Consider the following 13611-nt stretch of genomic DNA (forward strand, 5'->3'; position numbering starts at 1 on the left):
GAAGAGGCAAGCAGTGGATGTATTTTAACTTTAGGAAAGTTTTTAATTTTTTCTGGTGGCACTTTAATCCATAAGGGATGAAAATATGTCATTTAAGGCTAAATGGTGCGAAACAGATTAGAGGGTCATATTCAGTGTTACTGGTGGTTTGCTGTCAGGTGAGAGTGATAAATGCTTTTATAAAAGGGTTAGGATTGGACTCTCTATATAAATGTTCTTAACAGTGATATAGATGATGAAATGAGGTATGCTGTTTAAGTTTGTAGATGACTTGTCAGCCTTTTGAAGGATAGAATTAGAGTTCACAATTATCTTGACAAGCGAGAAGAGACTGTAAAGAATAAAGGTTTTCAGGAACAAGTGTCAAGTAGTTATATACTTGAGACAATGAATAATAAAACACTGATGAAAATCTCTAGTTTTGTGGGAGAATGAAAGTGAATAAAGCTTTTACTGTTTTTTGAAAAATAAAGTAGGATATGTAGTATATAAGAAATATATTCTCAATATTACAAGGATTCCGTACTTGGGTTCTCTTTATCAGCAGTATAGTTAGCATCACATTTTACTTATTAGCAAACTAATTGAGAGGCAGTGTGGCAGATGTTTATAATCTTAACTGGAGCCAGAGGTTTGAATTCTGGCTTCTGTACTTGGTTGGTATAACCTTGGGAAAGTTACTTCTCTATATATGTGTTTTCAACTGTAAATGAGAACAATGATGGTTGCTACCTTATAGAATTATTGTGTGGTTAATTGAATTTGTATGTATTAAGCTTTTAAAACAGTGCCTGGCATATAGGTAAGTGCTCAGTAATAGTTGACTTCTAATAAAACAAGTTTCTTAACAGCTAGTCACAGTTTGCTCATTAACATGAGGTTATACTTGTATTGACTGAGAGTATTTTATCTTTTTTTTGCTGTCACTTAAAAATTATTTTTTAAAAATAAATTGGCTTTGTTCTTTCTGCGTAGCATGCCATACTTTTTGATGCTGTAGAGTCAGCTCTTCATGAGGATGCAGTACCATTCAGGTTCCTTGCCAATTATCAGAAAGCATTAAATATATATGACAGAAATTATCTTGGCTTCATGTTGGAAGAATAGTCTCACTCATTTGTGAACCTTTATAGACTACTTTATAGTCTCAGCTATTTGTGAACCTGTGTGCTCTTCCTGTGTGAATTCAAGAAAGATTGAGAAAAGGACAAAAGGAATCTAGTTTTGGAGGTAGAAGCAAAATTATTACACAAAGAATGGAACATATTTAGGATGGTTTAGGAATGGCTTGATTGTGAGGACTCATACACTTTTATATGATGGCCTCAAGGAGATCAAAGAGGAGGATTAAGACAACCTCCCTTTTCTTGCTGTTATATTTCATACCCTTGTTTTGAAGCAGTATTTTTATCTTTACAGAAAACACCCTCATTTTATTCAAAAGCAGCATTGTAAACAGCAATTTACGACTGATATTACAGCTGTTACCAACTTCCTGTTTACTTCAAGAAAATTTTACATGTTGGTGAAATGACAGTGAATTGTAATTAGGATCATATAGTATCTATTTTTAGCTTAATGCAGGAACATGAAAATAGGAAGTACTCTAATTTTCCTACGATTGTAGTGGGAATTATCACCTATAGTTATTTTTAATTACTTATGAGAAAAATTTTTATGCTCTATCCCAAAACTCTTAAGGAGAGAGAAATATTATTTCATCGATTGATCAAAACATTTTGAGTAGCTCCTGAGGGAACTTGCAGCTTGTGTGTGTTTGAGGGAGTCGAGGAGAAGGTAAGGGAGTTGAGGGAGGGAGAGAGGTAGACTTTGATAATAAAGAATAAATGCTAAATCGTGTGTACTTACAAAAATGCAGTGAAAGTTTAGTGGCTTGGAATACTAGAAGAGCTCTGGGGATCTGGTTGGTGGAGAAAAGGCCATTCTAGGTATGGGAAATAACATAAACAATGGCAAGGAATTTAGAATGAACACACAATGTCCTAGAGAGGAAGAGTAAGATCTTCATTTGGAGGAGACCTTGTCGTTGAGAGGGAAGGTCTTTGTTTTAGGGAGACCTTGTTATTGAGAGGGACAAGTACTTGACAAGTACTGTGATAGTGCCCTGAGAGTTAGTTAACTGAGAATGTGTAATGTATAATGAGAGTGATGGTTAATGTTGCTTGGCTCACTCAATTCAGTGATTTCTTCTTAGTTGGCCTCAAATTCCTATGACTAAAATTTTTGCTTCAGCAAAACCACATAGTTTTTACTTTGGACTTTGAAAGTTTATAATGAGTAATGGAAATTACAAATTTTTCAATCCTAAGTATTTATTTGATACCAAGAAAAGCAGGTAGAGATGTTGAATTTATGTTAAGAACTAGGATATAGAAGTTTTAAATGGACGTGAGTGTACTTGAAACATTTATTCAATAGGTAGGTAATAGAAGGCCCTGGTTAATTTCTCATATTTATCTAAATTAGGTTTACTTTTTAATCTAAAAAGTAGTTATTGAACATGTTCCTAATTGTAATCAGAATTAGTATTTATTAAACATTAAAGACACTAGTTTAATGACTTTCTGTTCTAATATTATCTCCATTTTACAGATGAGGAAACTGAGTGAACTTTCCAAAGTGATAACAAGTAAGTTTGGAGCCAGAATTCACATCCCAGTCTTATTCAGAATCTGTGCTTTTATCTAATAAGTTCTGTTGTAATGCCTCTCATTAACAGATATTGTAGGGCCCTTGGATTCAAATATTGAGTAGGAAAATGACCTGTCAAGGAAATCATAATCTGTCTAGTAGGACAGATAAAAATATAAATAATTATAATGACATAGTAGGTGTTATAAAATAGAGTTATATTGAAAGTGCACAGTGAACTCCGCCCAGAAGCTTTCACAATGGAAATGGTTTTCAAGCCCAAAATGGAAGTATATATAGGATTTAGCCAAATGGATAAAATGGTATGAGTAAATCATGGATGAAAAATTTAAAAGCAACCCTAAGTTGTTTATTCTGTATATGAATGTCATAGGGCATATTTTTTTTCTTTGAGCAGGGTGAAACATATTGATGGGATAGAATCTGCCAAGTGATGTTGAAAGAATTCATTGACTAGAATCAATTCATGATGTAAGTTCAGTTGTCACTGTGGTTATTTTGTTTCTTAGGTAATTGAAGTCTAAATAAATTTAATTCAACAAATATTTGAGAACCAGTTTTCGAGACCAAATGATGGTGACACTCACTGGTGGTGGTGACACTCACTGGTGGTGGTGACACTGGTGGCAAAGATGGAAATTGAGCATTTCAAAGAAAGCATTGGGAATTAGTGTCAGATTTTGTTAGTTAGAAAGGAGTTGAATGGTTTCTAGCCTTGAAGATGTAGGCAGACCAAGATTCCCAATGGAGTAGTATTAAGAAAGAAGATGGATTCTGTTTAGGATATGTAGAGTTGGAGGTGGTACATTGACAGAACAGAGGATATCCAGTACTCTGGTATTGTGCTGACAGTGGCAGTCAGGGTTGGGGAAGATGAGGGAGCTCCCTGCTGTTAGCAGAAACCTTGAAGAGAAGCTTATCATTTGTGTGGAGGACAGACTGGATACTATTGCTTGTGGCCCTGATCAAGCATGCTTATGAATAATTTCAGACTTATAATAGATTGGAAAAATAGGTCTTATGAAGAAAAATGAAAGAATAAAGCAGCCTGAGGAAAGAGTTATGTAACAGTTTCTATATATGAAGGATTTGTATTAGCACATACTTTAGTATCACCCAAACTTCTCATTAATATATTAGCTACATGATTTTTTTTTTCAGTATTATACTGAATGGAGAATGCATCTTAAAATCAATGGCATGTTATAGTTGAATTTGCGTTTTCTTAGTGGTGTGTAAATTTAATGGTGTCTTGAATTGAATGGCATTGAGTCAAAGGGCGGAATGTTTTTTTCCAGTGCTCATATATAGTTTTTGTTTTTTAAAGCTATTTGCCTGTATTCCATTTAAATCATCTCACCTATCACCAATGGTATGTATACCACACCATAGAAACACTGGTAATTGATGAAATAACTGTATGCTGTAGAAAATACAGTTTGGGTTACATGTTGAGGGTGTATAAATCAATAGAAAAGAAAAAGTACAAGCTCTTCCCGAGGTTTTTATATTTCTCCGCATTTTGGCATATTTAAGAGTCCTAACTAAAAACAGGAGTACAGAATGTGTTGTCTAATCATAGGCCTGATGTTTACCAGAGAGCTTGAATATACACATTATTCCTTTTTCCTCTTTCAGACATTAGTGCCTTTGACAGACTATTTCCATGTTGGAAAATACAAGAAATATATGAGTGGCTCAGATTGACCTTGGAGGTGTGATATTATTCTCAATAGTTATGTTCACATGCTTACTGGAAACTTGGTAATTCCAGTTACTTGTTTGTGTGGATTTTTTTCATGCTGAATTGAATAGTACTTAAGTTTTTGATGTATAAAAATATACTTAGAATACTCCATAGTGTGTGTAGGTTTGTATTAGGCTGTGTTTGAGAAGTTTTTCTTGTTTTAGAGAATATTTTATCAAAATTTTAATGTGTTTAGTATGAATATAAGTAATTTAGACAGTGTGTTTTTTTAAAAAGCCTTCCCCTCCTTCTGGTTAATGGGTTAAGGAAAATTATAGCTTAAGAACTTTTAAAATTCAAGGTTTGGTTTTTGTCTTCAGTGTGAACCCATTACTACTAGTCTGAGTTTTTCTGACTTGTTAATTTAAGTGCATTTATTTAAAAACAAAAAAGGAAAAATAAGCTATTAAGTTATTTCTTAACAACCCTGATTTAACAGTACTTTTACCTTCTTTTTCTTAAGTAAAGCATATTGATGAATTCTACTTTTTGCCTTTAGCTGAAAAGTTCTTCTCTTCCTGTATATGTTTAGTTGGCAGTCACGTGTCCCTCTGTTTACGAGAGATAAATGTTACTAGTTTAAAAGGGTGGGTCTTTTTCTGGGGATCTGTTGAATTGTATGATTTTAAAAGGATTCTTAAGAAGATTGTGTTCTGGTCAAGACAGTTTCTGGTCTTTTGGCTATTTAATAATTGAGGAGAACTGCTTCGAAAGAGCAGGTATTTGAGCTCACCATTTAAAACAGAGCCCACATTGTGTGGTTATTGGAGGTTATTTGGGTTTTTATTAGCTTATTTAAAAAAAAATATGACTAGCCCTCTACCTAATTGCCAGTATATAAATTTAAACTAGGCCAGTAGAAGAGTGGATTCTTTTCGTTGCACATAGCCTCTATTTGAATATTGTCTCTCTCCTCTGAATGTACCTCTTGGCTAGCTGGAGTGGACAGTTTTTAATTATGATAACAGTAGTTAAAAAGTCAAATATGTTTCTTCATTATTAAGTTGTATGCTTAAAGGGTGAATTTGCATTTTCATTCAGCTTTCTGGAGAGGGGAACATTAACATTACTTATATAATATTAATATACTAGTAAGAAATATGCAGGTTAGCTAGGTTTGGGATACTGATAGCTATTTTTTGAGTGTAGTTTACTTTCAGTTTTTTCCTAGAATTGCTGTTGAACATCTCCGAGTACCTAGGCAAAACCGGAAAACGTTATGCTCATTTATACATGGGCATACTCTCCCTTCCCTCCTTGCTTCCTCCTATGGGGTGCGGGTGTGGGGTGGGCGTGGGGAAGCAAAGTTATTTCTTTCCTCTTCACCATAGGTTAACTGAGAGCAAGCAGCAGGACGTTATTAATACGTGTGCAGGAATTTGCCTTCTGTTAATTTCTCAAAGATAGACCTTGGAACTAGTTAAAGAAACAAAAGTCTGGAAGGATTTTCCTGACACTAGAGTTAGTCTTTCTGATCTTTCTTCAGCATTTTAAATATTGAACTATCTCTGGCACTTTGATTAAATACTCTTACTTGGCTTTTAATTCAATTAATTTTTAGTGATTTGAATGCCTGGATTTTCTGTCATCTTAACAACTGAGACTTAAGTATTTCTTTTGTTTTCTGTTAAATTATAGGTTTTCTTTTTTCCTTAAGAGATAGGAAACATTTCTTCATTTAAGATGATGAACCTAAATACTGTCTTACAAAATTAGATTTAAAATTCTTAATTTCAGTAGTAAAATGATACCTTGTGATTTTTCATGGAAGTCTTGGGGTCAGAAAATAAAATTACAAGTTATTTGTAGAAATTCCTTAAAATCCTATTAACGATTTAATATACCTGAGTTAGTAGTATGAAGTGAATGTGTTCTGTATAGGAAACTTTATATTCTGATTATAAAGAGCAAGTCAGAACATAAAGTTTTTACATTTGTTCCCTTAAAATTATTTAATATTTACCCTTTTTAGTAGATTTTATGTGATCTTTGGTTTTACTCTTTTCTGGTTACCATCAAAAATGTCTTCACCAAGACATCATGTATGATTTATGCTTCACCCACTTCCTATCCATTGTATAAAGATTAAGTTTAAAAGGAGAAATCCTTGTAAGAAATTAAGTGATTTTAAAAGGTACACATTAAATTTGCTGAAGTTGCTTTGATCACAGTTAATCTTTTCTGAGAACATGATTAGGGCTTCCTTTTGCTTACTTGAGATGTGAAGTGCAACCAATTCTTAATATCTAAAAATGCTAGAGCACAATTACAGTGTTTTGCTTTTGACTTCTCACAGTTTGGGGCCCATATTTAGAAAAACAGCTGTCAGTAATCAGCTACTTAAATGAAGACAAATGATCTTAAGTATTGATCACTAACTGACTATTTGAAATTCTATTGCAGAGCCTCCTTTGAGAATGTATTCAGAACTTCTCTCACATTAAAAAAAATCTCTTCCTCCCTCCCTGCTACCCTTCCCCACACACACAGAATGACCCACACTCTGTACCACTAATGTAGTTACAGAATTATACAAGATTGATCTTTGGCCATTAATTGAAATAGAGCTTTTACTTATTATAGCGAACATTATCATAAGTGTTACTGGTTCAAGAGACTTATTACCAGCAAAAGACATTTTGATACAGAAATGTGATTATAAAATGGAGTTCAACTGATGGTTTTTAACAACTTACTGGATTTTGTTTTCTAGCAGAAGATGGTTGATTTTTGCTTAGGAAATGATAATATTTTAGCTGTTTATCTGTGCCCTGCAGCTGGTAGAGGAATACATCTGGATCTCTGAAAACTCACAGACTTTATTTTGGTGTTTCCAAAAGAGGTAGGAAAGACATGTAGATTTTTTTTTAATCAACTTGTTTTGAGATCTTACTGAGTCAGTTCACTGCCTTGATTTTATGTTTACTGTTCTTTTTATCTTTTTCAAAGCATGGTCCTAATAAGTAGGGGGAAAAAGTCACATGAAGGGCGCATTCAGCCCTCTGAGAATATTAGAGTTGACACTAGAATTGCAGCTCCGTAAGAGTAGGCACTTTGTTTTGTTCACTGCTGCATCCCCAGTGCCTAGAATAGCGCTTGTCACTCCAAAATATTTGTCAAATAAATGAGTCTCCTCCACAATGAACTTATCTTGATGGATGAATGCAGCCATGCTTTTTGAATTCTCTCTGTTTCTATTTTGATTTATAGTTGACTTCAACAGCAAAGGTTTTAGAAAACCTGAGGTTTGGGCTCTTGTTCAGGGCATAAGACCAAGCCATAGTAGTTTTATTCAGCTGATAAACGCTTGGGTTTTGGTTAACGCTAGTGATTAAATCATCTTCCCGCCATGGAATTAATCCTATCCAACATGCCACAGAACCCTGGTTTGGGAAAGTCATATCACCCCTCAGATACCTGAAAAGTTACTATGCATATATGAGAAAACACTAAGAAGCTGAAAAACTCACCCAAAGTCGTGACAGTTGTAAAGCTACTTCTTAAAATTTAACACCTGAATTATTTTATATTACCTCAACACTCAAGTTTGCTGTCAATGTTTCTTAATATGTAGTACATGTGTAAGAAAAGCCATTTCTTTTGTATACAGTGAAAATAAAATATTCTTTTAGTTATTTAGTGTTGCTTTCTTAAAGTTTTGAACTCTTAATTATTTTGCATTTGAAAGTGAGACAAGACTATGTAAAAAATATTCCATTGTTCTTTTGAAGTTAAAATGTACCCTAGCCAAAAAAGTGCTACTTTAGCCGTCCCCCCCCTCCCCCATACACACCATTTTAGGAGGCCTGGCTTGAGTCTCTTAGTTTTTCCTTGTGAATTTGTTCAATCTGATTAGTTTTTGTAGTTTGAGTTCTTTTATTATAGAAATGGTCCAGATTGGCATGCCTCTTTGTTGAAGCTGATGTGGTAGGTGGCGTACAGATGATCACAAACTATGCCATGTAGGCGTCTATTTCTTCTTGGCTTTCCCAAGGCCTCCATGCCCTTCCTCGTAGTCATTACCTCATTTTCGAGAAAGGGACTTGTTAAGTTCCCCTCTCTAATGCAGCTACACAGTGGTATCCTGTATTACAGTATTTAATATCAAGTGTACTGATTTTTTTACTCTCTTTAGGATTTTCTCTTAAAATAGATAAAATCCTATCCATAGTATATGTGATTGTAAAAATTTTACCTCTTACTTCAGGTAACTTCAGAAAGATTTATTTTTTGCCCTCCATGGAGATGGAACTTAAGGGTGACTATCGTTAACTACTGACCCACCCCACTGCCCTGGCTGTCCGTTAGTGCTTAATGTGTTTAAGAGTCCCTTGTAATTAAATACTTTAAATTGCTTAGATTTAACATAACCACTTTACAGTCTGCCTCTTCAAATATATTAATGTTCAGGGTCACCCAAACATAACTGCTCTTACTTTCTGAGGAATACATGACTTGTATTATGGGATACTTGCTGGTGTCATGAGATGGTCGCTTGTGGCACCAGAGAGCTTCTTACAGACTCCCTTCTACATGGCCTTTACCTTGCAAATAGTCCTAACACATGAGCAGTTTAAAATTTTTGTTGGCAACGTTTCACAATGACATACTTGTTGTCTGCCAGCATTGAAGCAGACCTGCCTGAACCTTTTTTTTGAATATGCCTGTTGTTTGGTCTATCTCTTGGCGCTTTATTTTACACCTGTGGAAACTTCACACAAATACTTCTGTATGAATGAATTTGTCATATCTCTGACAGAATAAATTATCAAGTAATTTCTAAAAACATATCAGATGAATCTTATAGTAGATAGAGTGATTTTCTTGAATTAAGTCTAGCACCACCAGTTCATTTTTACCTTAGACCTGATTTGTTTCCTGAATAAAATCCCATTTTCCCCCTAATTACATGTTGGACATAAAACTACTTGGGACATACCTTTAAAGCCAGCATATCATAGCTGGCATTGCTTCTTTGGAAGCTGCACTTCATTTCTTAATGATACCATCCTTTTACTACTCACACAGGCCTTAAAATTTTGTAGTTATCTTTGACAACTTGTTCTGCTTTTATTTTTGTCTATTACTAATCAGTTACCAAGTTCAGCCAGTTAATGATTTCACTTACTTTGGTGTCTTTCTCTGCATTTTCACTGCTGTTGAGATATTGGGCCCTTAGCAATTTATATCTGAACTGCTAATCTAGGAACATCCTAAGTGACTTTCCCTCTCCAGACAATCCTACTTGCTGCCTTCTACTGTTTAACACCACCACTTGCATATTATTATTCCCCTGTTCATAAAGCTTTTGGTTTCCCACCACTGAATGAAATCTAGACTTCTTAGCTTGGCATTCAAAGTCCACAGTGTGTCCTGCCTTTCTACTCTTTGAATACTCTCAATATTGTGACGTAGTCTTTATTTCTCAAAATGTTTTTTTTCTTCCCACCATGGTATTAATAGCCATCTTCTCTTGAATTACTCTCATTCCTTCATTCTCTTTTCTTAAATCCCACCTAATCTGTAAGATCCACTTGAAATTTTCCATTGTCTGTGAAGCCTCCCTGGGCTGCCCTGCCTCTGAATTCTGAGCAACACATGTCATTGGACAGTTAACCTTGTAGTACTCTGATACTTTCTGAGTTACAATGAGCTATGTCACATCATTTTTTGTATGTGTAGTAGTCCCCTCTTACCCACAGTTTCAGTTATCTCTGATCTCAGTTACCCAGGGTCAGCCACAGTCTGAAAATATTAAATGGAAAATTCTAGAAATAAATTCATAAATTTTATATTGCATGCCAATCTGAGCATGATGAAATCTCGAGCTGTCTGCTCTGTCCTGTCCAGGATGCGAATCATCTCTTTGTCCAGCGTATCCATCCTGTATATGTTACCTGCCCCTTAGTCACTTAGTAGCCACCTCGGTTATCAGATTGACTATTGTGGTATCACAGTGCTTGTGTTTAAGTAACGCTTATTTTACTTAATAATGGCACCAAAGCAAAAGAGTAATGGTGCTGGCAATTTGGATATGCCAAAGAGATGCCAAAGAGAAACTGGAGGGTACTTCTTTTAAGTGAAAAGGTGTGTATGTTTTGGGAAAAAAACAGAATTTATAGGGTTAGGTCTTATCCACACTTTTAAATCCTGTGGGGCTCTTGTATCCTCAGATAACAGGGACTACTGTAATTCTTTCTAAGTGGAATGTGCCTTAATATACTATTTTATGTGGGTGTTTTTTTTAACAGCTAAGGACAGAGATCCAGCATCTGTTCTTTAACATTTCTTTATTATTCTAAAGTAAAATTTATAGGTAATATAATGTACCTACAGACATAAGTTTTGAAAGCTGATAATAACCTCACTATACAGAGGAAAAATAAAAGGAAAGAGAATTATAATATTTATTTCAGTTTTTAGGTACTCAGCAAAAGTTATACTCTAGCAAATCCCCCAACTTTCCTGCTGTTCTTTGTTCAACACTTAAGACCAGTCTTGATACTTAATATGGTTTGTATCTGAAGTTGCAAATTATGAAGGCTTTATTTCCTTTCCAGTGTAGTGTGTAGTTAATAGGCATGAGTTATAAAATTTAAATTAAAAGTTACTGGGAGCCAAAACTACTTGTAAATGGTTAGAATACTTTATTATTGCATGGTTTGCCTTCCTTTTATGGAAAAAAGTAAGTTTCTGGAGGTTATGGGAATAATGTGCTGTGCTGACTTAACTTCCTTAATTTTAGGATTTCGGTATTTTGTACAGTCTTGTTCACATATGTGACTTCATGTCATGTAAACAGTTGACCCAAAAGGATGAATAGTCTGCAGATATTGAGAGGGATCTTTACAGAGGAGTCAGGTTGATTAGGTCTTTTATTTCTGTAAAAATAAAAGATGAGATTGTTGCCTAGTTATGAGAAGAATTCTTTTGTTTAGACTATAACACTCCCCACTCCCGATTTTTTGCTTACACATAAAAGATCCCTTGGTAGAAGCCAGTTATGTTTACAAAACAACTACCGGGTCTAAGCCTAGATCTCATGTAATCTTAGTTTTTTAAAGTACTTGCTCCTGTGTTGGCAAAGGTTTACCTGAGAAGCCACCAGAATGATGCTTTTACTAATTCAGAAAAACTTAATAAGCATTTTCTGTACCTTCCTGGAAAGTTCTGTCTGTATAGTTCTGTAGTTTCTAGAGGCATGCTAAAGGCTGACTGGGTTAGTTAAACCTTTTGTGTAGTTAATATAAACATTCTAAAATCTGTGGTTGATGAAATAGTCTGTATTGTAACAATTTAAAAAATAATCTAGTATCCTGACATTCTGACTTGTAGAAAAAAGTCTCTGGGGAGATCTAAATGGCTTAATTTGATTCTTAGAATATTTGTCATTGTAAAACTACTGGTTTTTCTTTTGCAGATTTTCTTGTGAAACCTAGTAGAAAAAATTCTTGGAACAAACTTCATTTGGTAAGTTTGTCTCCCCTTATCCCCAACTCTCTCTGCTGTTTTGAGGCAGCTAGAACTAATTTACAGATTAATTTTGATGATGTGTTTGTCCATGTCCTTGTACACAATTAGATGAGCTCTTATATTTTTACTTTAATGTTAAATCTTTAAATATGGTGTTTTTTCACTAGGACTCAAAATTACTTTTTCCCTATTTAACTGTGCCATAATACAATATACTGTGCCTGGAAATTTATATTTAAGATTGAGATTTAATGAGTTGTAATCTTATCCTTTGTTAAAAATAGTCCTTAACAATGTGGAGATCTTTTAAATTGAAACTTGATTCTTGTTTGAATTTTCTTTAATTGTTGTATATGAAAACCAAGGCCTCATTACTATACTTAGTGGTACTAATGTGATATTTAACTAGAAAACAAATTCTAAAAAATTTTTAATTCTGTCCTCAGTGTGGATATTAATCCCGGTCCTGTCCTTTTCATAGACCTGTGTGTATCTGTTACTACCTAAGTCTTTATTACGGCCTCTCGGTTTCTGCCATCTGTTATTTAGGGAATTATAATCTAATATTATTGAAAAGAGAAGTTGTTGCCTCGGTGGTGTTTTTAGCTCCAAATCATTCCTTCCTTCAGAACCTTTAGCATGGCATTTTAGGCTCTTCACAAATGGGTTTTAAACACATCTGCAACTAGTCACCTGTTTTCCCATACACCTACAGCACCTTTTGCTGTAGCCACACTGGCCTACTTACTGTCCTTAACATACTCTTCAGTGTGCCTTTTTTTTTAGAGGGGTCTCATTCTTCAACTATGCAGTTCCTATTCCCTCTTTTGCTCAGTAGCTCACAATCGTGCTAGTTCAACTATTAAAAACTGGAGTGTTCCACAAAGCTTTACTTGAGTACCTGGATCGGAATTAATTTCTTTGTCTTTTACATCACCATGGAATTATATTCCTGTATCTGTTATCACACACTGCTTATTTGTCACCCCACAGGATTGTGAACACTTTGAAGGCAAGAACTGTCCTCTTCCTTGAATTTCAATTCACATAAACATTTCCTAAGTCCTGGGATACCAGTGTCTTTTCACTATAATTTCATTTTAATTAGGACTGTTTTCTTTTTTGTAAGAATAAGGGAGAAAAATAGATTCTGTGGTTCTAATAGGGATTAGTTATAATCTTGTCGATTGAAGGTATCGTTTTTTTCTATCTTTCTGTATAGTGAAGTATTTATATAGTATATATAATCTGTGTCTTTGTAGTCCAGGTTGCTCAGTATCTCACTTGGTTGAGTTATTGTTTACAAGTGTAAATTTTAGTTATTAAGTAAGAAATTGGGTAATCTCTCCTTAAGGAAGTATCTGAAAGATGAGATACCATGTTCAGTAGGAAAATTAAATGATGATATGCTTTGGTAAAAGTTTCTCAGAAGTCACATCCATGAGTGGTACTGACGTTGGAGCCCAGAGAAGCCTGCAGATCTGAGCTGTCAAATCTCATACATATATTAAGAAAAGATAAATCATTTAACTCTGATGGTTAGAATAAGAATCTTGTCCTTCATTTGGCCCCATGGGTCACACATTAGATTTTTAGAGAAGTAAATGTAATCCTAATGTATTACTTGTTTCTGCAGTATTTAGTTTGTACATGGCCATAATAATATAAATGTTTATGGATTTTTAACTTTAGAATCATTACTAATTTTAGATAAGGCA

The 13611-nt window shown here is 34.4% G+C and overlaps 1 protein-coding gene across 15 annotated transcripts in view; it reads left to right on the forward strand.

Moving 5' to 3' along the window:
- The window catches only part of MTMR3 (myotubularin related protein 3), a 121816-nt gene that overhangs the window by 42531 nt on the left and 65674 nt on the right, over positions 1-13611 (forward strand). For 9 of the 15 annotated variants that reach the window (XR_005652590.1, XR_005652592.1, XR_005652591.1 and 6 more), the window contains exon 2: positions 11841-11890. The exons of 1 other annotated variant lie outside the window; for it this stretch is intronic. The gene's annotated coding sequence lies outside the window, so the exon portion shown is untranslated. Of the gene's footprint in view, positions 1-2613; positions 2651-3070; positions 3145-7186; positions 7263-11840; positions 11891-13611 lie in introns of those variants that run through there. 5 more of the 15 variants (XM_039861842.1, XM_039861845.1, XM_039861846.1 and 2 more) reach the window with 5 other exon arrangements.

Source organism: Pteropus medius, unplaced genomic scaffold (assembly GCF_902729225.1).
Source record: "Pteropus medius unplaced genomic scaffold, Ma_sr-lr_union100, whole genome shotgun sequence".
In the NCBI taxonomy this organism is placed as follows: Eukaryota; Metazoa; Chordata; class Mammalia; order Chiroptera; family Pteropodidae; genus Pteropus; species Pteropus medius.